Source organism: Podarcis cretensis (assembly GCF_951804945.1).
Source record: "Podarcis cretensis genome assembly, chromosome: 1".
In the NCBI taxonomy this organism is placed as follows: Eukaryota; Metazoa; Chordata; class Lepidosauria; order Squamata; family Lacertidae; genus Podarcis; species Podarcis cretensis.
The window spans coordinates 112,940,188-112,966,229 of NC_137170.1; the positions used below are offsets into that span (position 1 = coordinate 112,940,188).

A 26,042-nucleotide genomic window follows, 5' to 3' on the forward strand; every position below is an offset into this window, starting at 1 on the left:
ATCAGAAACCGGGACGGCTTTTGTAAATCTGGGACTGTCCCTGGAAAATAGGGACACGTGGATGGTCTGCTCCAGGAAGTAGAAAAAACATATCTGAAGAGAAGGACAGCACTGGTGAGTAACAACAATACCCAGCTAGAGAGACAATTGTTTTGATTCAGCAAAATCCATATCCCTGTGTTCCTGTGTTGGAGGAAGTACATAGCCACCTAAGAAGCAAAAGGCAGCTCAGCAGAAGATCTCCTCCAGAAAACACTTGGAAAAGCAAGCAAGAAAACCTGACAGACAATAAAACCTCTCAGTGTGCAGGACAAGAGTAGCCTTATCTTTTGTAAAGATCACAAACACGTGAGCCAGGTATAAACCCTGCGGGTGAATGTGAAAAGCCACAACGTTGTTCTGTAAATTACATCCCCATTCTTTTTCCAGGAAAGTTCGGGTCAATTAAAACTTCAGCAGTGAATGGCCAATAAAACGCCAACATAGCAGCTGTGTTTTTGAGTGCCTAGTCTGTGAATGGCAGATGGTTTTGTATGTGTTTTCCAGCTCTGTAAAGGTTTGCGGAAGCTCCCATAGATTCCAGCGAATGGTAGACCCAGTGTTACAACATTTGCAATGTGGAAGCAAAGCAATACAGGCTGGATCAGACCTGGAAGGAAGACCACCGGGATATAAGCCATTGATAAAGGAATATCGAGATGGATATACATCTAATAAATAGATCTCAAAGCTTCTTTTTTAAAAAAAGAAAAAGAAATTTGTTGTAAAATATGCAACAACCTTGCACATAATGTAAAATTCCAGAGTGGATACTTGGTTGTAGCAAGTCCAGTTAAAGACGAAGGAACACTTTGTGTAGTATAAACTTTTGCATCAGAATAGCATGGGGTTTTGGGGGGTTTTTTTGCTTTCACACATTGCTGCTTTCGGATTGTGACCCATAAATACCACTGTTCCCTAAAGTACAGTAAAATGCGCAGGTGAAGGTGATGACTTTTAAACACCAAGACTTCTTTATGAGCACTAATGATTGCAAAAGGTTTCCAGTGATACCTCCCCACCCGCTCCATTTTGACTTGGGTTTGGGTTTAGTAAACCAAGTAATTTTACCAATATATTGGGCAGGGTGCAAGATATATATTTTTTGTTTTAGTTTAGTTTTGTATTTGACAACCCTGCCATGCTTCCTTCTGTCGTCATCATCATCATCAGGAGCTCATTAGGTTTTCCAAATGTCTCACAAGATTCCCTGTCCCCTTTTCCCAGAGCGTCCCCAAATACTCTACCCCTTCAGTTCCCTGGCTTAGCCTAGTGACAGCCATTAGAGCAACAAAAATGAGGGTAGTGGAGAGAGAGATCTGAAGGCCTTGGAGGCCTCCCTCCCTGGCATGTAGAAAACTATGTTCCCAAGAGTCTCTTGCACTTAAATTGCCTAATCACTTCAGTATCCCAATCTCCTTCTTTCATACCACTGTCCTCATTGATACAGCAACTGAGTGGAATGAGGGCAACAGGACGGGGTTGGTGGGTCCCGTGGCTCAGAGTATTATCCAGCCTAGAAAAGAACTCTTGGAGGGCACTCAGTATGTCTGAGCAGTGCAAGCTGAGCAAGTTCGAATCCCATCCAACAACCCCACATTCAGGAGTTATCTCTTGTTCCATCGCTCTGACTCTCAAAAACTCTTGATGTAATAGATGGAACCAGCAGCATTCATTATTTACAGACCTGGAGCCTTTATCCACACACCTCCCTTGCTGTTTGTTTCTCCCTGCCATTTCCCTCCTGTTTCTCGACAATTAAGAACTTTTTTTAAAAATGGATTATCTGCTTTGCTAAAGTTACTAATGGATAAAGTAACGCCATTCTTGGCAATCAGGCAATCTCTGATGGGTTTGATTGTAAACACTGGTCACATTTGGGAGCAAATTTTTAGATGCTCCTCGAGTCCTTATAGATCAGCTTATTTCAAGTTAATCAGTCGATACCCAATTAAGGAAGAGAGAAAGATGGGAGAGGAAAGAAATCAGCGAAGACTGTTTCAGTCTGGTAATTACAATTTGAATCTGATATTAAGTTTCATAATGAGTCTTTGCAAACTATGGTAGAAGCTTACTTTCCCAAGAATGCCTCATTTCAGAATACAGTAAGAACAGGTGGTGATATCTGACAGTCCTTTTTTATGGCTAAAGTTAGAATATAGGTAAGGTTTATGTTTTATATTTTAAAAATATCTTGGACATGAAGCACATACATTTCTGTATTGAAGTAGCTCAAAATAGCTTGGAAGGAGAGTGGAAATAAAGTCTAGGCTTCAATTGGTGCATCCATTTCTATTATGACGCTCTACTGCAATAGTGATCTGATGAAGGGATATCCCAAGGTTAAGCCACCCAAAAGTTAAAATCATTAATCAAACCTTAAAATGTAGAACTTAGATAAGAAGATGAGAAGTGAGCAGCTCACTAAGAAAGTACTTGTCCCTCTAGGTGTTTATTTGCATCAAAGGTAGCCAGCATGACAACCTACAAATGTTGTTGGACTACAGTTTCAATGAGCCCTGACTATTGACAATGCTTCCTGGGGTTGATGAGAATTTTAGTCCACAAGATATGGAAGACATCAGGCTTGGCTATTCCTGGTTTACATTGTTCATCAAGCTATGCCCATTTACTACCAGCAGCTGCTACCCACACTAATTGGACCTACTGGTATTAGTATTCAATTGTTTGGGTCTTATATTCACTTTATGGCACACCTACCTGATACCTGTGGCATTCCTTGGTCTTTGGGGTGCACTGTGGTTGGGAGTGGAGATCTGTCCTCTGTTTATAATTGTAGGTATTCATACCTACCCACTTCATATATTTGACATAGTGGGATGTGGCCCACAAAATCTTGTGCAACATTATGGGTTGCATCCAACTAATAATAATAGTAATAGTAATAATAATTTATTTATTATATCCTGCTCATCTGACTGGGCTGCCCCAGCTACTCTGGACTTCCAACAAAAATACAGGAAAACAATAGCAGCAGCAGCAGCAACAACAACAACAAACATTAAAAGCTTGCCAAAACAGTGCTGCCTTCAGATGTCTACAAAAAAATTATATAGTTGTCTAACTCTTTGACATCTGCCAGGAGGGCATTTCACAGGGTGGGTGCCACTACTGAGAAAGCACTCTACCTGGTTCCCTGTAACTTCACATCTCACAATGAGGGAACCACCAGAAGGCCCTTGGAGCTAGACCTCAGTATCTGGGCTGAATGATGAGGGCGGAAATGGTCCTTCAGGTATACAGGTATAAGTTGTATTCAAAGCAGACCCACTGAAATCAATGGACTTAAACTTTGTTGTTGTTTAGTCGTTTAGTCATGTCCGACTCTTCGTGACCCCATGGACCAGAGCACGCCAGTCACTCCTGTCTTCCACTGCCTCCCGCAGTTTAGTCAGACTCATGTTTGTAGCTTCCAGAACACTGTCTTACCTTTACCTATCAGATTCAGAGTTTTTGTAAGTGATGTCAAGCACTTAAACTTAGGCATGTCCGTTAATTTAATGGGTCTACTCTGAGTAGAAGTAAAATTGAATGCAACCCTATCTATGTATTATATTAACACAAGATTTGTCATTGCATTCTTCATGCAGAAAAGGTGTATAGACTCCAGCACACCCACAACAATTGTAGGAATGCTTCTCTTGATTCGGATCAGTGAAAATTAACCAGTGCTCTCTCCCCATGTAAATCTGAATTCACTATTGCTGTATGGCAGAGATCTCAGAGCCACACAGTGATGCAGTGATAGCAGCTACCTTTCAGAAAATGCATTTAAGTCGGGCACAGAGAAAGCAATTAGGTACTGTCTGGTTTGTCCTTTAAAGGCAATCTTACAGGGATTTCTTTTTTAAAAGGGGGGGGAGCAGAATTACAAGAGTAATCCATTCTATAATTAAGTTACAAATAACTGTGAAGACTTTACCAGTGTTTTGGAAAGACCTCATTGGGTTACAGTTTTCAGAATTCAGTCTGCAGTCTGAAGGAAGGAACAGGATGCCTTCATTCTCCTATTGAATATATGGGCTAGGGTTTTGCAGAGATAGAGAGTGAAGAAATCCCCAGTGGAAGGGATTAGGTGTCATTATGCCTGAGGAACAGTAGCATTCACAGCTGAAATAAAATCAAATCAATGACGGTTCATTTTGCAAAGTACTCTGCTCCCCGGTCCATCTCTAGACCTGACTCAGTGGTGTACTCTTGAAGGCACGTCATCAAAGCTGCAGCGTTTTTCTTGATCCCAGCACACGGGAATAGCGACCTTCTGACGTAGCTCTGAAAGCAAAGGCAGATTGTTTCATCTCTCCAGTATCTTGAGTCTTGGGTTTGCTTTTGTTTCCAAATGCCACTCTCATTCAATACATATTGCTTTCCTTTGAGGATGCATTGGAGGAGGCGGTTCGAGAACCACTTACAAAACTGGGTTTAATCAAACGGGATGCTTTTCACATGAAAGAAACAACATGCTTTCTTGGCCCCTTCCTCCTCCCCCCACCTCCCGCCCCCAAACAGTCAAGCAACACTGTCAAGAGTCTCTTACAGCTGTTGCTGAGCTAGATGATTTCAAACTTCCTGTTGGGGGGCACATCTGAATGTTTTCACATCTAAAAAAGACCTTACAGAGAGAGAAAGCTGGCATATCAAGGAGAAGGCAAGGAGAAGGCTAGGAGAAAAGTCTGCCTGACATATGTTTTCTGCCAGTGTGGTGTAGTGGTTAAGAGCAGTGGACTCATAATCTGGTAAACCGGGTTCGCTTCCCTGCTCCTCCACATGCAGCTGCTGGGTGACTTCAGGCTAGTCACACTTCTCTGAAGTCTCTCAGCCCCACTCACCTCACAGAGTGTTTGTTGTGGGGGAGGAAGGGAAAGGAGATTGTTAGCCACTTTGAGACTCCATAAAGGTAAAGGGACCCCTGACCATTAAGTTCAGTCGCGGACAACTCTGGGGTTGTGGCGCTCATCTCGCTTTATTGGCCGAGGAAGCTGGCGTACTGCTTCCGGGTCATGTGGCCAGCATGACTAAGCCGCTTCTGGCGAACCAGAGCAGTGCACGGAAATGCCATTTACCTTCCTGCCGGAGTAGTACCTATTTATCTACTTGCACTTTGGCGTGCTTTCGAACTGCTAGGTTGGCAGGAGCAGGGACCGAGCAATGGGAGCTCACCCCATCACGGGGATTCGAGCCGCCAACCTTCTGATCGGCAAGCCCCAGGCTCTGTGATTTAACCCACAGCGCCACCCATGTCCCTTGAGACTCCTTAGGGTAGTGATAAAGCAGGATATCAAATCCTAACTCCTCCTCCTCCTCTTCTTCTTCTTCTTCTTCTTCTTCTTCTTCTTCTTCTTGTGGGATAACTTTGGGAGAAGAAGAGGCTAAGGAGTAAACCCTGCACACGATTGGATGGTGCCTTGGATGCCTCCAGCCAGCAACTCCTGCAACCGAACTGTGCCAAAATATTGTTCTGCTTTCCTTTGGACCACAACAGTGAGGCTGAGAGGAGGGTCTTGTTGTCCAGGGGTCTTGTTGTCTGGGCAGCCCAGGAGTCCCATATACGGTGCCCAGGCTTGTGCCCTGTGGAGGTCACTTTGGTGCTGCTAATGCAGTGGTTTGATTTCACCCCCCCCCCCAAGATCTACTCCATTGTCTGATGGGACAGGCAGATGCCAACAACACACCATCACATACTGAGAGCAGACTTTAATTGAGACCTACCTGAGAACTCCAGGTATAGGGCGGTATATAAATTCTAATAATAATAATTGACAGCATGTGCACATGGGGAGAGCAGCAGTTGTCCATGTGTGTCTACAGCATGTCTGTGCAATGAAACAAACGTGTCAGAACCCATAAGGCATGACGAGTGTGTACACAGCAAATACATGCCAGTTTCCGCTCAGTGATACTTGTGTGTCTTGTGCGAAAACTGAATGAATGTGTGAAGAATGAATACAAAGCAAAACTAATTCTTCCCTCGCTGTAGGGTAAAAATGGATGTAAGGGAAGGTGAGAAAGTCAGCAAGCAATATAGTAGCTGAATAGCTTTTCAGAACTTCCAAATGATTGCTTTATTGCACAATAAATGTACAGTTGTTGTTTGTAGCAGAACACTTTCGAGGAAACCTTTTCACTGCACTCAAAAGCACAATATTTTATTGCCAAGGAAAAGCAAATTTCCCCCCAGCTAGTACTTACATTGAGCTGGTGTGGGAGGTGGAATGAGTGAGGGTGTCACAAGCACCAGTTGGACAACTCATGTGCCATCGCCCTTGACAACATTACACCTTTCTTTCTACCTGTGTTATTATCCAGCAGGAATGCTTTGCCATTTTATGAACTACTTTTTTCCCTTTTATCAATGCAGTTCTTGAAAGCCATTCACTTTTCATTTTAAGAGGAAAAAAGGAGAAGAAAGCTGACTTATACCTCACCCCCGCACCGGCCACTGCTCCTTAAGGGATGCGGGTGGCGCTGTGGTCTAAACCACTGAGCTTCTTGGGCTTGCTGATCAGAAGGTCAGCAGTTTGAATCCGTGTGACAGGGTGAGCTCCCGTTGCGCTGTTCCAGCTCCTGCCAACATAGCAGTTCAAAAGCACACCAGTGCAAGTAGATAAATAGGTACTGCTCCGGTGGGAAGGTAAATGGCATTTCCGTGCACTCTGGCTTTGTGTTGCACCCGAAACGGCTTAGTCATGCTGGCCATGTGACCCAGAAAGCTGTCTGTGAACAAACGCTGGCTCCCTCGGCCTAAAGTGAGATGAGTGCCACACCCCATAGTCACCTTTGACTGGACTTTACCATCCAGGGGTCTTTTACCTTTACCATGTGGCTCATATAAACAATTAAAAGCATAAAATGCTGCTAAAACATTGTAATTACAAAGCTAAGAAAAAAGAAGCAGTCTATAAACACTAGCCCAGTAATTCAAGGGTGTCTCATCCCTGCACATTAGAATAAAGCAATCCAGCTGATACCCAGATATCTCTGTGAGGTAAACATGGATATGAATTGGCAAAAACGACTTGGGAAAATGTTTTGCAGAAACGACTTGGGAAAGCATTAAGGAGAGCTGGTGTTTTTTAGCCCATATATTCTGTCACTTGGGGTGGGGGAGCCAAGGTTAGGATTATTCAGCAGACGTCAGGAAAACAAACGTTCCCAGAGGACCTCTGTAAACTGACAGTTTTCATTTTAAGTCATTCCTATCCTTTTATGGCTACAACGAATGCATTACAACACCATAATGTACTGTACTTTGAAAATATCTGTGAGTCTGAGCGGGGAATTTAAGTTGATAGACCTTTGCTGCTACCTGAGAAGTATGACAGGTTGCGGCTGGGAATCCACAGCAAGTCCCAGTCTCACCTCTGGCCTACAATATTAATGCTTGACTGTATTGCAGGCCTGCTTTAAGTTACTCTGTGTCAGCACAGCCCTCCAACCTGTAATAGGGATATGGCAGACTACTGTGGAGGGTTGTTGCAGATAGTACAATGTTGTTGTGGTGGTGGTGGTGGTTGTTATCATTTATTAAATTTGTATATCGCCCTATACCTGCAGGTCTCAGGGAAGGTCACAGGATAATGACTGCACTCTTATCTCTGTGTATCTCTTGCCTGCCTCCCTCCCTCCCATTCCAGGTACACCATTCTGTATTTCCCTAATCTTCACATCTGGTTGTCAGTCATCCTGCCCTCAGTCTCAGTATCTCAACATTACGTTCGGAGTGGGGAAAGGTTCCCCCATTCCAGGGGTTTTTCACTATTAATTCTCCAAAACTGAAGAGTTTCCCCAAATCCCTGTTGTATGTGGGTGCTACACAAAGGCGGGCACTCTCCACTGAAGTTCATAAATAGAATATAAGTTTGGAAATGAAACATAAACCATCTTGTAGAAATCCCACAGAGAGGTAATAACGGTAACAAGAAGAATATGAAAACAGAGGGGGGCAGAATAACGTTGAGTTGAAATTTTCAGGAGGGGACGTCCTAGGAACAGCACTGGGAACACTTTTTTTTCATACACACAAATATATTATGAAAAGTGTCTGGAAATATATGTATATATATTTCCCACCACTTCAAGCGGTCGTGGAGCTGCAGCCAGTGGCCCAGCAGCCACCATATTTTGCCATAATGCTTCACAATGTGACATTTGTACAAAAATAAAGATGGCGGACCCCACCATTGGCCAGCGGAAGGGGCCATCTTTTTCTCAACAATATTCCTACATTTAGCGTTGTTCCTAGCAACAAAGCATTGTGTTATAACGAGTCTGCTGCCAGGCTGCGAGTTGGAACTGTGCTGCCACTTGAAGCTTCTAGAAATTTTTTACAAGAAGATGCCAAGAGGAAGTTGCTTTCACTACTTTTTTTCTAGTTAACCCGATGCCCCTAAAAATCTACTGGTTTTCTTCTGCACCCCTGGGGAAAATTTTTTCTTAAAGTGCCTCTCATTTGTGGCCTAAAGATGGGGAAATAAAAGGGGGGAACCCTTCAGCATAATATTCAATCATCCAAGAGTCGCTTTCATGAGGTAATGTTTGAAAAGCATCTGTTAAGCAGTTAAAACCCTGTTCTCAGAGAATAAAAAGCTAAGTATAACAATGCAATCCTATACATGTCCACTCAGAAAAAATCCTCTTTTGAGTTCACTGGCACTTGTTTCCAGGCAAATGGATATAGGATTGCAGCCTAAGTGGATTGGGAAAGAGTTTTATGGATAAAAGAGTATTGATGAATGAAATTCATCAATTCAGAGATGGAAATAGGATGAAATGAGCAATTCAACAGGGTTATCATAATGAAATGTTCCCTATAATTTGAAATATACGTTCAGAAGATGAGGAAATGAAGAAGGGGGCCAAACTCAGAAAAGCTTTAAAAGTACCAACTTCACAAACCCCCACCACTGTCTATTTAGATTAAAAGCACAGTAAATTCAGGATTCTGAGGTCATCGAGAGAGGAATTGGAGACTTGAAGTACCTGGACCTAATGGTCAGGGGTCCCTTTACCTTTTACCTTTACCTAGCTGCAGGAGTTGCTGAAAGGAGGCATACAAGACGCCATCCAACCACCTTAGGGACTCCACTCCAGATGTGTGTAAGGTTTACTCCTTAGCCTTTTCTTCCCCCAAAGATGTCCCACAAGTAGCAGGTTTTTTAAAATATATATGTATATGTCCAGATGAATGTATTGCAGATAATTTCTTTTCCTCTTCATTGATAATCCTGCTTTAAGTTAGCCGACTTCTCAGTAACTTCCAGTTCAGGGACTTTGCACTTTTTATCACTTAATAATTGGATCAATTCATCTATCTCCTCTAGCACAAAAAAAGGTTGATTTTAAATCAATTAGACACAGATCAATTTGCCCTTGCTCATTCTCCTGAGGCCCTGAAAAACACATTTATTGTAAGTCATTCATCAGATTCATTCCATCCATTATCTTGCTCCCAGTACGGCTTACACTTCCCCCCTGCCTCCTCAACTTTGGATTTACTTTAAGAGACATTTAAACATATGACCTCCTGACATTCGACTGTCTCCCTTGTGCCTTCTGGCTCATGAGAAAGGTCACGTGTCATTGCCCTGCAATCCTTGGGAGGAGGGTGTCAATGAATAGGGCCCTGTGACCATCCCTGGGACAGCGCTCTGATGCATGTAGTTCTGCAGGAAGCTCAATATACATGCAAACGCAAAAGTGAACATTACAGTCAAAAGCAGTGATTGCTCATGTGTCAGCTTGCTGAAGCAGGGCGATCTCTGTTGTGGGTGGGTGGGTGGGTGGGAGGGTGGCAGAGCACCCACTGCCCCTTACAACAGAGAATCCATTGTTGTTGTTGTTGTTGTTTAGTCGTTTAGTCGTCTCCGACTCTTCGTGACCCCATGGACCAGAGCACGCCAGGCACTCCTGTCTTCCACTGTCTCTCGCAGTTTGGTCAAACTCATGCTGGTAGCTTCGAGAACACTGTCCAACTATCTCATCCTCTGTCGTCCCCTTCTCCTTGTGCCCTCCATCTTTCCCAACATCAGGGTCTTTTCCAGGGAGTTTTCTCTTCTCATGAGGTGGCCAGAGTATTGGAGCCTCAGCTTCAGGATCTGTCCTTCAAGTGAGCTCTCAGGGCTGATAGCTGCTACCATGAAGCACTGTGCAGATTAAAACAAAATACAATAGGAACAAATTAGGAAGGGTGCTTGAATTTCCAGAAGGGTGAGGGGTAAGGATGGATGAACCTCTCAATTTTAGTTTCTTTCAGTTTCTCTTTTCTTTCTTTCTTTCTTTCTTTCTTTCTTTCTTTCTTTCTTCTTTCGAGTGTTAAGTTCAGCTCTCCACATTTCTTCAATAGTTTGTGAATGTATTTTTTTAAAAAAGTGGGCATTTCTCCCCATCTGCATGTTTTGATACACATTTCTTTCCTGACATACATATTTTTGCAAGCAAGTTCCCAATACTGAATATGTTTGTGTATGCTGTTTTATGCTAATGTACACGTTTATGCACACTTTCTCCTCCTCTAAGCATTTCTCTGAGCAACGCAATTTTGTTGGCAAACAGCATTGCAAAATTCATAAAAGTGCAAATTTCAAAGGCTGGCTGTGTTTTGGTTCACATGCTGTTTGGGGAAGTGTGAATTAGGTAGATTCACCTTTGAACGCAAACTTCTTCTTTTCTTAAAGACTTTTGTTGACATTTTTTCATAAGAATAGTTTTACAGACTTGCATAAAGGCATAATACAGTAGTAATACCAGTGGTTGAACGTAAGAGGATGGGGGACAGCAAGGAAACAGGAAAATTATGAAATGTGCAATGCAAGCTTAACACCACAATTGTTAATAAAATATGCAAAGGAAGGGAAGAAAGGTAGTTAAATTTTCTATAAAGACCTCTCCATATGTTTACCTGGGAAACTGGGGATTTAGTGGGCTTTGCATCTGAGCAAACATGGGAGAAGAATTTATGCCATGCTGAATAACAGTGATCTATTATTGTCTAACCTCTAAAGATTCTCCTTTGATGCATTAATTGTTCCAAAGCAAACTTAACTTCATGAGGGTTTCCCATAGGCATCTGTGACAAGAGAGGTGCTACTGGTCTATCCGAGCAGGGTCGTCCTTACGTTCTCATGAGCCCAGGGCCAGTTACAGCAATAAGGCACATGAAACAATCAGCAACATTAAAACACAATAAGCAACTCGGTGCAATTAGATAAAACCTCTGCCATCTGTCAGCCAATTCCTTCACATTCAAAGGCCTGAAGGGAAAGGCAGGTCTTTAGCTGGCACCTAAAGATTGATAGCATTGCTTAGATCCGGCATAGATGTCAAATGAGTACAAAACACCTGCTGGTGTTTTATTTCATTAGGAAAGGGGGGTGAAACCCAGAATATGTAAACAAAACTGGTGACTGTGCTGTGTGCACCGTTCAATAATCATGCGTAGAAATTGGTTTTGAGGACTTCAGTATCATTCCCGTAACTTGAAATCTCAATAAACCAAATGCTGGTTGTTCCATAATCGCAAAACACACAGGTAGTGAAAACAGTTTCAGCCTCGGTCCTTTTGCTTGCTTTCTCTCCACCACCCCCCTTCCACCCCCCATCTGTCCTGCTCTTCCTCCCATCTGTTTCTTTAACTCAGTCTGCTGGAATCCTGCTTCATGAAATGGAATCTAAATTCCTAACACAAGCCCTGTATCAGTCACCTACGTACGTACGCACACATGGAGAAGCCTTCTGAAGAAGAAGCACCGGCCTCGCATTCGGTGGCCGTTTGTCAAGCCTGATTATTTCGTGGACAAGCAGTCTTTTTAAAACGACAACAGGGCAAGATAGGTTTAAGTATGAACAAAATGTGCTCTGATTCCAGATGATGTGCTTCTGACGAAAAGAAGAGGAGAAGGAAGAAGCCCAGGTCATCCTTTAATCAGCTGTTGGCAATGTTTTCGGGACCTTTGGGCAAACTTCGCTTGATGATGTCAAGTATATGGTAAGTGCTTTGCCACTTAACTCATTTATCTGTGGGTCTTAAATTCTGTACAGCAAGATACTTGGTTGCATGCATTCTGTCACAAGTTTGGGGTTCGTTTGTTTTTTGCCAAATGGAAAACAATTGGATTACGTCTTTGATTGTGCTTAATGGCTTGTGTGTCTTATGTAATCACATGTGATAGTGTTGGGTTCTTCCCCCCACCCCCCGGTCTACACTGTTGTGATCTTGGAAATACTTGGTATAGCTATGTGCAGCTTGCAAATGCAATTGATGCGTTCCTCCTGCAGGTGAATTTGTCTAGGTGAATGCTTCAAGTTTGGGGGGAAGAGGGAATGAACTTTCATAAAAGTCTAGAAGCTGACATTGTGATCTAGCCAAAGTGAAGCACTTTCGAATCTCATTGATTTAAGTGTATGGCCAGTTCTCCCTGTAAAATCAATGGAACTTATAAAAGCACTTGACTTTGGCATGAATATGCCATGAGAAATTAATCGTAAGGCTTTTGGGTTATTCTCCCAGTTGTGTATATTTCCACAATATAAATGTGACGTGTTTAGATTAAAATGTAGTCTTTGTTAATTGGTAGCATACTCTCCATCACGAGGCGCTTTATTAAGAAACATTATTTAATCAGTGAAATCCTAGAGTGTGCCATCTCATTTAGCCAGTTATTTAAAGTGTGTGTTAATTCTTTGGAAACTGAAGTTTCGCTTAGAATGTCCTTGGAATTAGACGTCTGTCTCTTTTGATTTACTAGGACTTGACTCAACCATATTCTCTCTTATGCTTTGTGTTTAAGAGCCTCATGAGGCCACCACAAAGGTACAATTACCATTCCTGTCTACAATTAGGCATTTTACAGCACTAGAGCAAACAGGATCAAATTTTAATTTATTCCTAATTATTACCAAGGTATTTTCCTTGGATTGTAGCTCAGAGACAGAGAGTCTGCTTTGCATGTAGAAGGTATCGGGTTCAATCCCTGGCATCTCTTGGTGGGGCTGAAAATGCCCTCTGCCTGAGGATCTACAAGTCAGTGTAGATAATAATGAGCTAGGTGGAGCAATGGTCAGATTCGAGATAAGGCAGCTTCCTACGTGTTCCTATGTATTTTTAACTTGGGAGCATTTTTGCTGCTAAAGAAAACATGAGAATGAACTTTGTGAGAGCATTGTAGAGTTCCACTGGAATTTTTATTTGAATCTTGCCAAGTACTTGATACGTTGCCAAGTAAACATAGTGATGCCAGCAGTCACGCTTGGGCTCTCTGCTTTGCGTTTGGCACAGAAGTGCTGAGCACCCTCCGTGACCAAAGACAGTCACTCCGCTGCCTGTGCTATCGCATAGCTTCTGCTGAGTTAACTATAGAGTGAAACTGCAGAAGGAGTCCTCTCAAATCAGCAAATGCATCTCTGAGCGCCGGGGAAGGGGGTGTAAACGAGGGGGTAGCAACAGTTTGAGCGGCTTTTGAAGATAGACATGTTGCAAAAACAGGAAGTATGCAGTAAAATGTGCAATGGAAGAAGAAAAAAAGAGTGAAGAAGACTCGGAATGCTAGAAGGATAAGGGTACAAAGCAGTTGAGATGACTTGTAAAGAACTGGCTGATTCTTGTTGGGTAGGAGCAAAAGCCCCACAAAGTCCTCAGTAGGAAGAAAGTTGTTCACTGTTGATTTGATTCCCAGGGGGTGGGGGAGGTGTACCAGGACAGTTCTCTTTGCCTCCCTTTCAAATACTTAGCATATTCCTTCCTCTTTTTTTATCCGAGGCTACAGAGGGAGTCGATGCTTGTGTCGCCTGTGCAATCAAGTTTGCTTTGAATTTGACTTTCATACAAAATCAAACGTCGTCTTCGAGAAGTGTGTGCAAAATAAATGCCGAGCCAATGGCTTAACAGTCAAGTAAATTTAGAAAAGAATAAAACACTGTTGGTTTAAATATAGACGAGGGACTGTGACAGGCAGATGTTTTATTAGGTCTGGGATTACAATGGTCTCTTCATACTTGGAGACCACGATCCTTCTGCACATTCTATTTATTATGATGGAAATAAGAAGCAGTTGCCAGCATTTGACAGTCACAATCCTCCCACTATATGAATGGGAGCACTCCAGGTTAATGTCCTCTTGGCTTTAATGCTTGGTCATGGTGTTCAAGGTACTTACCGGTCCCTTATGACAAGACTGCTGCCTAACATTGCAACAGGCCCTATAGAAAGTCCAATTTTGATGCAGGTGAGTGCCCAAGGGAGTCTTACGTTTTATGAAACAAACAGATACCTGGATGAGAAGGAAGGCAGGGTTATCGATTACAGACCCTCCAAGTGTTTTTCCAGGGACAGTTCTGGATTTACAGAAGCTGTCCTGGTTTCTGATTTGATCATAGAATGTCCCGCTTTTTCTTCGGATTTTCCTATTTCCATCAGATAAATGTTGGAGTCTATGATGTTATGCGACCCTCAAGCCAAAGAAATCAGTAACCATACAGCCTCTAGAACACATCTGAAGGGAGCCCTGTATAGGGATTTTTTAAATGTTTAATGTTTTATTATGCTTTTATATATGTTGGAAATTGCCCAGAGTGGCTGGGGCAACTCAGTCAGATGGGCAGGGTATAAAGATGATGATGATGATGATAATGATGATGATGATGATAGAATAGGATGTCTTTGCTAGTTCAGTGTTGGCTTATGGGCAGCCTTGCCCTCCCCCTTGCTGTTAAAGCCATGTTACTCCCTAGTAAGCATAATTAGGACTGTGGCCTCAGTTCTGTAGGCAAAATCTCCACTGATTTCCAATAGAGTTCACACTTTGGCATGGCTTGTACAGATCTTCTCTCTTGTGCTTTTTTGCTCTTTTTTTTAAAAAGCTGCATGGACCTTCAGCCAAAGGGTTGGGTTTAAATTGCTCCTGTTGATGAGCATTGATTTAGTGCTCGTGAATTTCCATTAATTTTCCTATCCTGATTTATTAGCAACATTTCAAGAGAGCTTTGTTTACCATGTTCAGAATTGTTAGATTTAAATAACAACAACTCCAAAATGCTTCGGGTCTTGGTTTTCATCAGATCACGTTTGTTAACCTTTGCACAGAATTAGAACGAGGGGTGTAATTGAAAGTACAAAATGAGGGTAGTGGCTTGGAAAATGCAGTTTCGTTGCCATGTGATGTTTACCTGAAGGGTACAGTGCTCTACATTCAGTCACTGAGACGCTAAAACCACCCAACCATATGTTCTCCCATCATTCTTAACGGGGAAACACTTAAAAGCTTTAACCCAGCAATGGTTGCAAACAACTAGTTGCTCATCACAGCAACTTTTGGTCCCAAGTGGTGCTATACATATCTATCCATATGACAAGATGCATCTAGGCCACACTGACACCATACATTTAAAGCACTATCACCCCAATTTATACAGTCATGGCTGCCCTCAAAGAATTCTGGGAGCTGTAATTTGTTAAGGGTGGCGAGAGTTGTTAAGGTGCCCAGAGTGGCTGGGGGAACCCAGCCAGATGGGCAGGGTATAAATAAATTATTATTATTATTATTATTATTATTATTATTATTATTATTAAGAGCCTCCTGTTCCCCCCCCAAGCCCAATGTGGTTTAATTATCAATTGCTCTTCATGGGAACTCTGGAAATTGTAGCTAGGTGAAGAGAACAGGGGCCTCCTAACAAACTACAGCTCCCCGTTAACAAACTACAGCTCCCAGAATTCCTTGGGGGAAGCCATTCCTGTTTAAAATGGTACCATCGTTCTTTAAATGTATGATGTGACTGCAATTCCAGTCATGACCACATGGTATTGCCCTGCAGATGAGGGCGGCACATGCAGATGTTTATGTGCATCTGCATCAGTTATATGCTGGCCCTTCCATTAGACAGAGTGAAATGGCTACCTCCATCAGCAAAGTTTTGGTGATATGAAAGGACAGCCATTTATTTAAAGCATTGTATTATATTTTTGCAGGGATGCAGGTGGCGCTGTGGTCTAAACCACTGAGCCTCTTGGGCTTGCCGATCAGAAGGTTGGCGGTTCGAATCCCCGCGATGCGGTGAGCTCCCATTGCTCGGTCCCAGCTCCTGCCAACCTAGCAGTTCAAAAGCCCATCAAAGTGCAAGTAGATAAATTGGTACTGCTCCGGCGGGAAGGTAAATGGCGTTTCCATGCGCTGCTCTGGTTCGCCAGACGTGGCTTAGTCATGCTGGCCACATGACTCGGAAGCTGTACACCGGCTCCCTCGGCCAGTAAAGCGAGATGAGTGCCGCAACCCCAGAGTCGGCCACGACTGGACCAAATGGTCGGGGTCCTTTTATTGTATTTTTACTGCCAGGGAGTCGAGAGAAAGGCTTGTGGGATGTTCTGCCTTAGGTACCAAAATAACTTGACCTGCCTTGGGTCCATCTTGATTCATTTTGGGGGGGGAAAGGTAGGATTTGCTGTTCCACCTCAGGGAGCAAAATGCCTTGCTGATGGCTGTGTTGACATTGCTGCTTTCTCAGAGCAATGGTATTGTCTATGGTGCTCCCCAACAGAATAGACTTGGAGCTAGCACTCAGCCAGGCCTAAGCTCTGAAGCCAGTTTTAAATGTCACTTCTCGTGTGAGGGATCCTTATTTGTGGTAGGATCTAATATGGCCAGTAGTTTTAAGGTTTAAGGAATTTATTCAAGCTTACAGTGTGTTGAAAACCAGGTTAACTTTTCCTTTTTCCTTAAACTGAAATAAGAAAGTGCTTGTTTAATTAATAGTGGCCATGTGTCCTACTTTACAGGCTACAATCCTCTGTTTGGAGGACTGTCTGTTTTAAAGATATGAATGTTTATTATTACGGCTAAACAGTCAGCATAGTAAAATCAGAAATTCAGCATAATTTTTCCATAAACATTAAAACGGCCAAAGTGGAATTTAACAATCAATATACTAATTCAATAGATTTAAAATATGTATCCAAGGAAAGATAAACTCCATTAACAGTTTTTTTAAAAAAAAAGAAAAAGAAAAGAAGAATTTTACTGTGAGCTGTGTCAGATTATGACTGTTTGTGGAGCCATGTAGTCTTTTGCTTTCTTTGACTTATGGCTGTTGCACAAAAACTAGCTACATTTCTGGTGACGTAGGGATTCCAGTCAGACAAGAGGTAACTTAAAACATATTGCTCCGTCCGCCCTGGTACTTTTTGTACAAGCGGCATTATGAGGGAGGCTCTGATTCCTGAATAAAATCTGCACTGGGAAAGGAACACGGCCCACAGTTTCAATTTGACCTCTCTTCCATGGGCAGATCCGCTCGCCGTGGGAAATCTTTCTGTATCTGCCTTCCAATAGCGCAGATGGCAAGATGATAAATTTAGCTTACGCAGGTGCCTTTCTAAATGCGGGGGTGGTCAAATTTGGTTTTAAAGATGAATAATCCTGAGAAGGGAGAGGTGGAGCGTAGAAGTTGCAGACGAAACAGGAACCCAAGTTTCCTGCTACACTAGGATGAGATGTGCTTTGTAAAAAAAATGTTTACATTATGGCAATTATTTCTAAAATTGTATAAATATTCTATACATCTAAATTGCCATATGCATATACAGTGGTACCTCGGGTTACAGATGCTTCAGTTTACAGATGCTTCAGGTTACAGACTCCACTAACCCAGAAATGGTACCTCGGGTTAAGAACTTTGCTTCAGGATGAGAACAGAAATTGCGTGGTGGCGGCAGCGGGAGGCCCCATTAGCTAAAGTGGTGCTTCAGGTTAAGAACAGTTTCAGGTTAAGAACGGACCTCCAGAATGAATTAAGTTCTTAACCCGAGGTACCACTGTACTTTATACCACATACCTTATTTCCCCACTTTTTTGGTGATACATTTCCTCTTTGCTTGCGATGAACTTGTTTGGAATTTTCCAAACCACATTCAGAAGTAGCTCCCATTATTGTTGAATGAATTAAAGATGAATTAAGTTCATTTGGGGAGAGGTAGAACTTGAACTAAACTAGAACAAAACTAGTTAATTTTGTGAAAGGATGGAGTTGAACTGGAACTGGTTCCTTTTTAAAAATGTACTCTCCAAGCACTGGTCCAAAGTGTAAATATCGGATGCTTGTCTGTCCTTGACGTGGGCTGTTGTGGAACAGCTGCAATATCAAAGATCAAAATCAATATGCCGAAAGAAACCTCAAAGTATTGGCCAAGAAAAGGTACCTGAAGAAATAAATAAATAAATTTAAATTATTAAAGGAGGCATTGGAGGGAATCAAAGAAAGCAATCAAAATGAGCAAGCAGCATTGTAAAAGATTTATATTCCATCCAACATTTAGCGACAGTAGGAAGCTTTCCTCTAAAAATAGGCTTTTTAGGAAGGAAAGAAAGGTTCCTACTATTGCTTAGCTTCCTTGCATTTTACTATATGTGGGGCTTAGGCATAAGAAGGATTTTGCTAAATTAAGGCTGCACTGATAAGATCCTGGAGGCAGAAATTCTTTTCTTCTACAGAAACCGATCTTTTTTTCCTTTCCTCCTTCTTTTTCTTTTTTTTTAAAAAAAGCTTACTTCACAGCACAAATAACGACTTTTATTTCTAAATCTGTTTCTATAATTTCATCCCAGAGGGTGTATAAGCTGGGAGCTTTATCTGGTGTGTACTTCATTCTTGCCTGATAGTCGGTCACGAGCCTTCCCTGTGGATAATGCTCCTATTTTCATTCAAAAAGCAAACTTGGGTTTAAACATAAATTAAAATACAGTTTTCAATTGTCCACAGACAAAGAACAACAAATACAGGCTTCCAGGATGTAAGGAGATCTCTACTTGGCCTCACAAGCAGAGAGAGAGAGCGCAGATAAACAAATAATAAAGGCTTGTTTATCCATTCAGCCCTATAAGTTGCCCATTGGGAAGGGAGCTATCAAAAGACAAGTAGCGTAACTACTGAATTTGCATGAACTTTTTTGAAAAGAGACATTCAGGTGAACTTGCCAACCAGGCGGTGTCCCAAAACAACAACGCCGAGCCATTACATCGCAACAAAAATTGAATTGTTTGGAAATATGTACCTTAAGGGTGGAGGTAGAAGCACCTGCGGAGTATTCAGAGCAGAAATAATCAGGACAGGTGACTAATATCCTAAACATAAGCCAAATTTCAGCACCGTCAAGTTCCATTAACTTCGATACATGGAGAGAAGCACATACTTAAATCTCTCCTGGTGGCATCAAATTGACGTATTGTTAAACAGTGCTTGGTTGTGGTCAGATCCTGCTCAGATCTTCAAGGGGTCCTTTTCAAAATCACCATACAAATCTCTGGATAAGTATAGACTGAACCCATTAAGTTAAGAGTTATGTTTCCCTCTCTTTTTTTAATAGATGAATGACTATTGCAATGAATAAAAATGAACACAATATTAGAGGTTTTTATTAAGTAATAAGTTGGATATCACACATGCAGGTGAAGGAAGTCAGACGGGCATTTGGGTATAAGGGGAGGTGGTTGCAGGGTTAGATGTGGGGAATTTGCAGAAATAATATACAGTGGTACCTCGGGTTACAGATGCTTCAGGTTACAAACTCCACTAACGCAGAAATAGTACCCCGGGTTAAGAACTTTACCTCAGGATGAGAACAAAAATCGCACGACGATGGCGCGGCAGCAGCGGGAGGCCTCATTAAGCTAAAGTGGTACCTCAGGTTAAGAACAGTTTCAGGTTAAGAATGGACCTCCAGAACGAATTAAGTTCTTAACCCACTGTATTCATATTACGTATAATTATGAAGGTGTATGGCAATTAACATGTAATGTGAATTAACTGAAAATAGGGGGGGGATGAAAACAAAATGGGAGTAGTGAGAAGTGGTTTCATAGGGGGAAATCCTTTCACTGCTGCGAGTAAGGAGCAGAGTGAAAAGAACTTCCCACAGGACTCTGCTGTCATCCTCTTTACTCCTTCCCCAGCCCTGTGCCCAGTCACAAGGCACATCAGGGACATGTCAGGCCCAGTGGAGCACCTCAGGCCCTTCAGAGGAAGCTGAGGCCCCCCACTCCTCATACTACAGCACCCAGTGGCTGTCAGGAGCTCAGCCTACACTCAAGTAGGACCCTGGCAGAGACACATGCCCGACTGGCATGTTCTCTCCCTCCTGGTTTACATTCAGAAGCTTAAAAAGCTTTCTTCTGCATCACAGCGACCGATGGCAACAGACACCGGCACACTTAGGGATCCACAGAGTTTGTGCATCATGCGTAACAGACCTCAGCAAGTCAGCATTTTGGCTAATCTACTTTATTTACATATAAACACACAGAGAGCACTGCAACATGGTTCCCTCTCTCTCTAGCATCAGACAGCAAAGAGAGAAAGAACAAAGGACAATAGTCCCACTTCACGGAACACAGTAACACAAACATCCTGTCTCCCTCATTTCCCACTCTGTGGAGTCAAAACATATACTGTCATGAGATAGACAAAAATCCCATGACTGCAATCATGGAGCAGGAATTCTAACAGTGGCCTGCATCTTCATAGGCACTCTCAGTACACAAGCTACTTGATACACTTGGAGAGATGTTGCCCTCACAGGTGGAGGACGTATACTGGGAAGGGCCATACCATCTTCTCTACATGTATCAGGTCTCCCTGGTTGAATCCTCAGCGTCTCTAGGTAGGAATGCCTCCAGTCACAGATAGCTGCCACCAATCAGTGCAGACACCAATGGACCAATGGCTTTGCTCAGTTTAAGGCAGCATGTTCCTGCGCATGCTGCATAGGATACCAGCAGAATGCCGTGTGTCAACAGGCCTTGGCAAGGAAGGAAAGCGTTATAATGCAGGTTCGCGGGGCAGGAGGGTCTTTTCACTCATAAAGATGCACTCACTAGCGAGATATACTAATATTATAAATACAGTGGTACCTCGGGTTACAGACGCTTCAGGTTACAGACGCTTCAGGTTACAGACTCCGCTAACCCAGAAATAGTACCTTGGGTTAAGAACTTTGCTTCAGGATGAGAACAGAAATTGTGTGGTGGCAGCGGGAGACCCCATTAGCTAAAGTGGTACCTCAGGTTAAGAACAGTTTCAGGTTAAGAACGGACCTCCAGAACAAATTACCGGTAAGTTCTTAACCCGAGGTACCACTGTATAGGTATCGACTAAACATTCGGAAAAACTTTCTGGCAGTGAGAGTTGTTCGGCAGTGGAATGGACTCTCACGAGAGGTGGTGGACTCTCTTTCATGGAAAGTTTTTAAGCAGAGGTTGGATGGCCATCTGTCATGGATGCTTTAGCTGAGATTCCTGCATTGCTATGCTTCCAACTCTAAGATTTGTTGATTCTGTGAAATCACAGGGTGTTAGCATGCATCCCTTGTGTGCTGCTTTGGGGAAGTCTGGCCCATTATAGCAAGTTTTCAGGGGAAGAGTTCGTTTTCAACACCCTCAAAAATGCCAATCAGAGAGATAACTGGCTTTCCCCCCATTTTGAAGCGTATCTACTAGGCAGTTATGCCTTTCCTGAGATTGCAACATTTGAGACACATCTAAGGAGACAGTAATTCTGGGGTTGATTTAATCAATTGCTGTAGGAATATGCAATTGTTCCTGTCCTGCCAGCTCTGCTTATTTCATCTATGTTATTATTTGGGGTGGGGTGAAGAGACATTTTTCTATCTCTTGACAAGGTGTCATGCAGCGAAAAGGCACACACTGCATACTAATGGATTGCCAGGGAATGGTATCACTGCATCAGCATTTCTCCAGAAATACCTTCTTCGCTTGGAGTTGCCTGGCTGCTTCTTTTCAAAATATTGACAGTGTTTGTGAAAGTGATGAGGGACTGGGATTTTTTTTAACAGCAAAAAGAATGTTTGTACGTAATGCAAAACGCCAAGGAGTAATCTTCGTAAGCTTTAGCACGCCTTGGTGTTCTTCTGAAGAAACACTGGGTGGTAGTCAACTAAGTTTTATTCAAGAGTTACACCCATTGAAATTAATGAACATGACTAAGTTAGGTCCATTCATTTCAATGAGTCTACTCTGAGTAATACTTTGCTAAACCCACCAACTGTTGACTGTGGGCCCATTCAGCAGACATTCCAGATTTTCAGTAACGAAAACAGGGAGCTGCATACAAACACTGGAAACTGTCTTCTACCAGCTCAGGCTAATGTCCACCTTGGTCAATATTATCTACTGGCGGAAGCTCTGTGGAGTCTCAAAATGATGCAGGTCTTCTGCATCACCTGGTATCTGATATTACCTGAATCTTTTCATAAAATAGTTTGAAACGGTTTTAGTTGTTTTTAGAACATATGGTTATATTATTGTGACCTGCCCTGGGACCTTATGGTGACAGGCGAGTACAAAATCTTATAAATAAACAAACAAATGGAAAGATTTAACTGGAAACGTAAGAAAACTGATCCCTGTGTAAAGCATGTGCTCTGGCACCCTTCCCCTTGTGATCTGCTCATTCCCATCAACATATCCCTGATGCAGGGGGAAATAAACACAATGCAAATGTTACATCATTCAAGGAAAGAGCAAGGTTTGTGCATTGCCTGTTCCTCTGAAGTGATTATTTAAGGAATTTACATTTGGAGATAAACCCTATGCTTTCAGAAGAATGGCAGAGAGGCTGTTGTCGAGGACGGTGGGGGTATGTCAGGGGCAGTCTAATCCATAGAACTGTTCTGCCCATTATTATTATTATTAGCAGCAGTCAACATTTGCAGTACATTTATGGAGTAGAAACTTCCAAAGGTTCTTAACTCCACATGCACACCACAATATTATGGCTTTAAGATTATAGCCCATGTCTCTCCTGACCCCACTGACACCCCCCCCAAAAAAATACCACTTCAGTATTAAAGGGCATTTCCGCTTATCATACTTGTATAACGTATAGCAGTAGTGTTGTTTTTTAAATTAAAACACACACACCAGAAAGCTAAGTGGGGCAGGGGGAAGTACAGATGAGAAATGAATATAGCTGCTTCGATCACAAACTTTTGCTAAGTATTCATTTTAATGTGCCTCCGACGATCCATCTTGGTTAGATTTCAGCCCTCTAAATCACAGCATAATGTTTCTGCTGTTCCACCAGATAACAGGATCTGCTTAAGTATCTGCACATTTCGACCACAAATAGGCAAAAATCGTTCTTTGAATGTCAGCATGGGCATTTTGCATGAAAAACGGCTATTCAGTCTCATTTGAGGAGCGAGAATCTTATTCAGACGCATGTCAAGCAAAAGGTAATAACTCAGAGAGGTACTGCATCAAACTGCTATCCAAAATTGACAAAAACATTGGGAAATAATAATTTCCCTGCTATTTGTCAGGTTTTAGAGGAGGAGGAGACGACAACTGGAAAACCTTTCTCCTCTCTGTGCTATCTTGTACAATGGTACTGCCATTTCCGATCACCACCCTCTCTCGTGCCATGTGGATGGCATGGCCAGGCATTTAACAAGATTCTGCACACTGATAGCCAATTAACAGCTGACACAGTAGGAGGGTTTGCCATATGTAGGTGGACATTCACTACAGTGAACTTTGTACTGCAGAGTCGTGCAACTTAGGGGCAGATTTAGGGTTGTGCAAGCATGTACTGGGCACAGGGCCAAGGGGGCCATGTCTCAAAACCTGGTAAGTAAGGCACTGGAGTTTTGAGAAGGAGGTGTGAGGCTCTGACAGGGTCCTAAAGTCCTCTCATCTCCTTCCCAAAGCCTAGTTAGCGCTTTCTCAGATTTGGGAAGGAGGTGGGACAGCTCTAGGACCCTCCCCCAGAGCCCTCGTGTCTCCTTCCCAAAGCCGGTCACCTCTTTACCCTCCTTTTAGAAGGCAGCATGAGGGCTGGGGCAGCACCAAATTTTGGCTTTGCACAGGGTGCCATAATACCCAAGTCCACCACTGAATTTTGGTCACATTCACACCATACATTAAAAGCACTATGATGCCACTCAGTAGTGTTTTTCTAGAAAAAGAGGTGCCAGAACTCACCATGAACACCTTCCTCATTCTCTTAGAATGGCAACGGTGCCCACCCGAGAGGGGGCAGAGTTCTGGAGAGTTCTGGCTAGGGGGGGAAGCCCCCATACCACTGTAAACAATCATGGCTTCCCCCAAAGAATTCTGGGTTTATTAATAGTACTGAGAGTTGTTAGGAAGCCCCTATTGCCCCCCCCCCACAGCTAGAATTCTCAGGGTTCCCTTGGAAGAGGGGTAGATTGTTAAACCACTCTGGGAATTGTCTCTCTGCAAGGGGAATAGGAGACAGATTTGACAATAAAATTATGTCCTCATGCCCTTGACATTTTATTGTTGTTGAGGAGCCACCCACAGCACATCAACCAGTGTTTCCCTGGCTCCTTATAAATACGATTCCCACCTCGCATGCACATAGAAAAATATGCTCAGCGCATGAAAATTTGAGCCATCTTTTAGTTCCTTTGTCCTCAGGGAGCTCTTAGCTCACCAATTTACAGGCAAGACCCATCAGGTTCAAAACTCGAAAGCCCCCTTCCCACTTCACAGTGCAGCTATTGGGATACACAGGGTGTGGGAACTCTGACACAACTACAGAAGAGACTGGATGATAGTAGCTTAGAAGACTGTATGTCAGGAATGGGGGAGGGGAGGACAGAGCTTCAGTAGAGAGCCGGGTAACAAAAATATGGGATATAGTTTATATGATTAAATTAACAAACATAATAAGAGGGTCAGAGAGGGCAAGAACAGGGTAAGAAATGATAGAATGTTGACTGTGGCATTTTTACATGAGAATTCATGTCATTTGGTCTCGTATTCTGGATACTCCTGATTAATGTTTTAAATCCGAAGTCACTTATTTTTAAACACTCGGTTATTATGAAACATATGAAAGAATTAAGTGTCATCAGGATTGTAAAACAGATTAATGGGTGATTAACTCATTGTATGTCCTACTCAGAACAACCTCATGGAAATCGGTTCACATATTTCACTGGTGTACTCTGAGTATGCCTGGGATAGAACTCATTTTATTTAATATGAAATAGTGCTAGAAATAACCTATGTTTTTAAGTGCTTGTTACTTTTATTGTGTTTCAAGTTTGGATTTCGGGAGGGGGGATGTTGTATATTTCGTATGAATTCCCCCCCCCCTTTTTTTTGAATCTTCTATGTGCTATTTTACATGGCTCATTGCCTTCAGATGTCATTGTAAATGGTGAGTTGTATATGAAATAAATACATAAATGATACAGTGGAAAACAGTATTGAAATTTAGAGTACAGGTATGATTTATATCTGAATGGTAATTATTATGTTAAGCATTTTTGGAAATTCAGAAAAAGTTCTGCACATTATTTCGCCAATAAAAAACAACTGGCTAGAAGAGACTGGCTGGAGAAGATGCAGAAGTGGTTAATGAAGGTTGATCTGTTTGTGCTACTGCCACTTTTGGCGGGAGGGGGATATCTACTTATTTATTTCATATAGATTCATCCAGGGAGTTCATTTATGCATACATGCTCACCCTGCCCCCCATTTTATTCTCACAACAACCCTGAAAAGGTAGTCTAGGCTAGTTAAGTAGGAATGTGAACCTGAGTTGCCTTGATGCCAACCTGACACTCTTAATACAGTGGTACCTCGGGTTACATATGCTTCAGGTTACATACGCCAACCCAGAAATAGTACCTCAGGTTAAGAACTTTGCTTCAGGATGAGAACAGAAATCGTGCTCTGGCGGTGCGGCGGCAGCAGGAGGCCCCATTAGCTAAAGTGGTGTTTCAGGTTAAGAACAGTTTCAGGTTAAGAACAGACCTCCGGAACAAATTAAGTACTTAACCCAAGGTACCACTGTATGTCAAGTGAGAACCTACAAATATTGCTGGAATCTAGCTCCCATCAGCTCCAGCCAGCATGGCCAATGGTCTGGACTGATGGGAGTTGTCATCTATAGCCCCTTGCTATAGTCACTGCACAACACCACACTGGATGTAGAATGGATAGCATGGT

At 42.6% G+C, this 26,042-nt stretch overlaps 1 protein-coding gene across 4 annotated transcripts in view; it reads left to right on the forward strand.

The window, feature by feature from the left end:
• B3GALT1 (beta-1,3-galactosyltransferase 1) overlaps positions 1-26,042 on the forward strand; it is a 339,454-nt gene that overhangs the window by 242,027 nt on the left and 71,385 nt on the right. For 3 of the 4 annotated variants that reach the window (XM_079982470.1, XM_079982469.1, XM_079982471.1), the window contains exon 4: positions 11,924-12,043. The exons of the other annotated variant lie outside the window; for it this stretch is intronic. The gene's annotated coding sequence lies outside the window, so the exon portion shown is untranslated. The remainder of the gene's footprint in view (positions 1-11,923; positions 12,044-26,042) is intronic. 4 annotated transcript variants of the gene reach the window in all.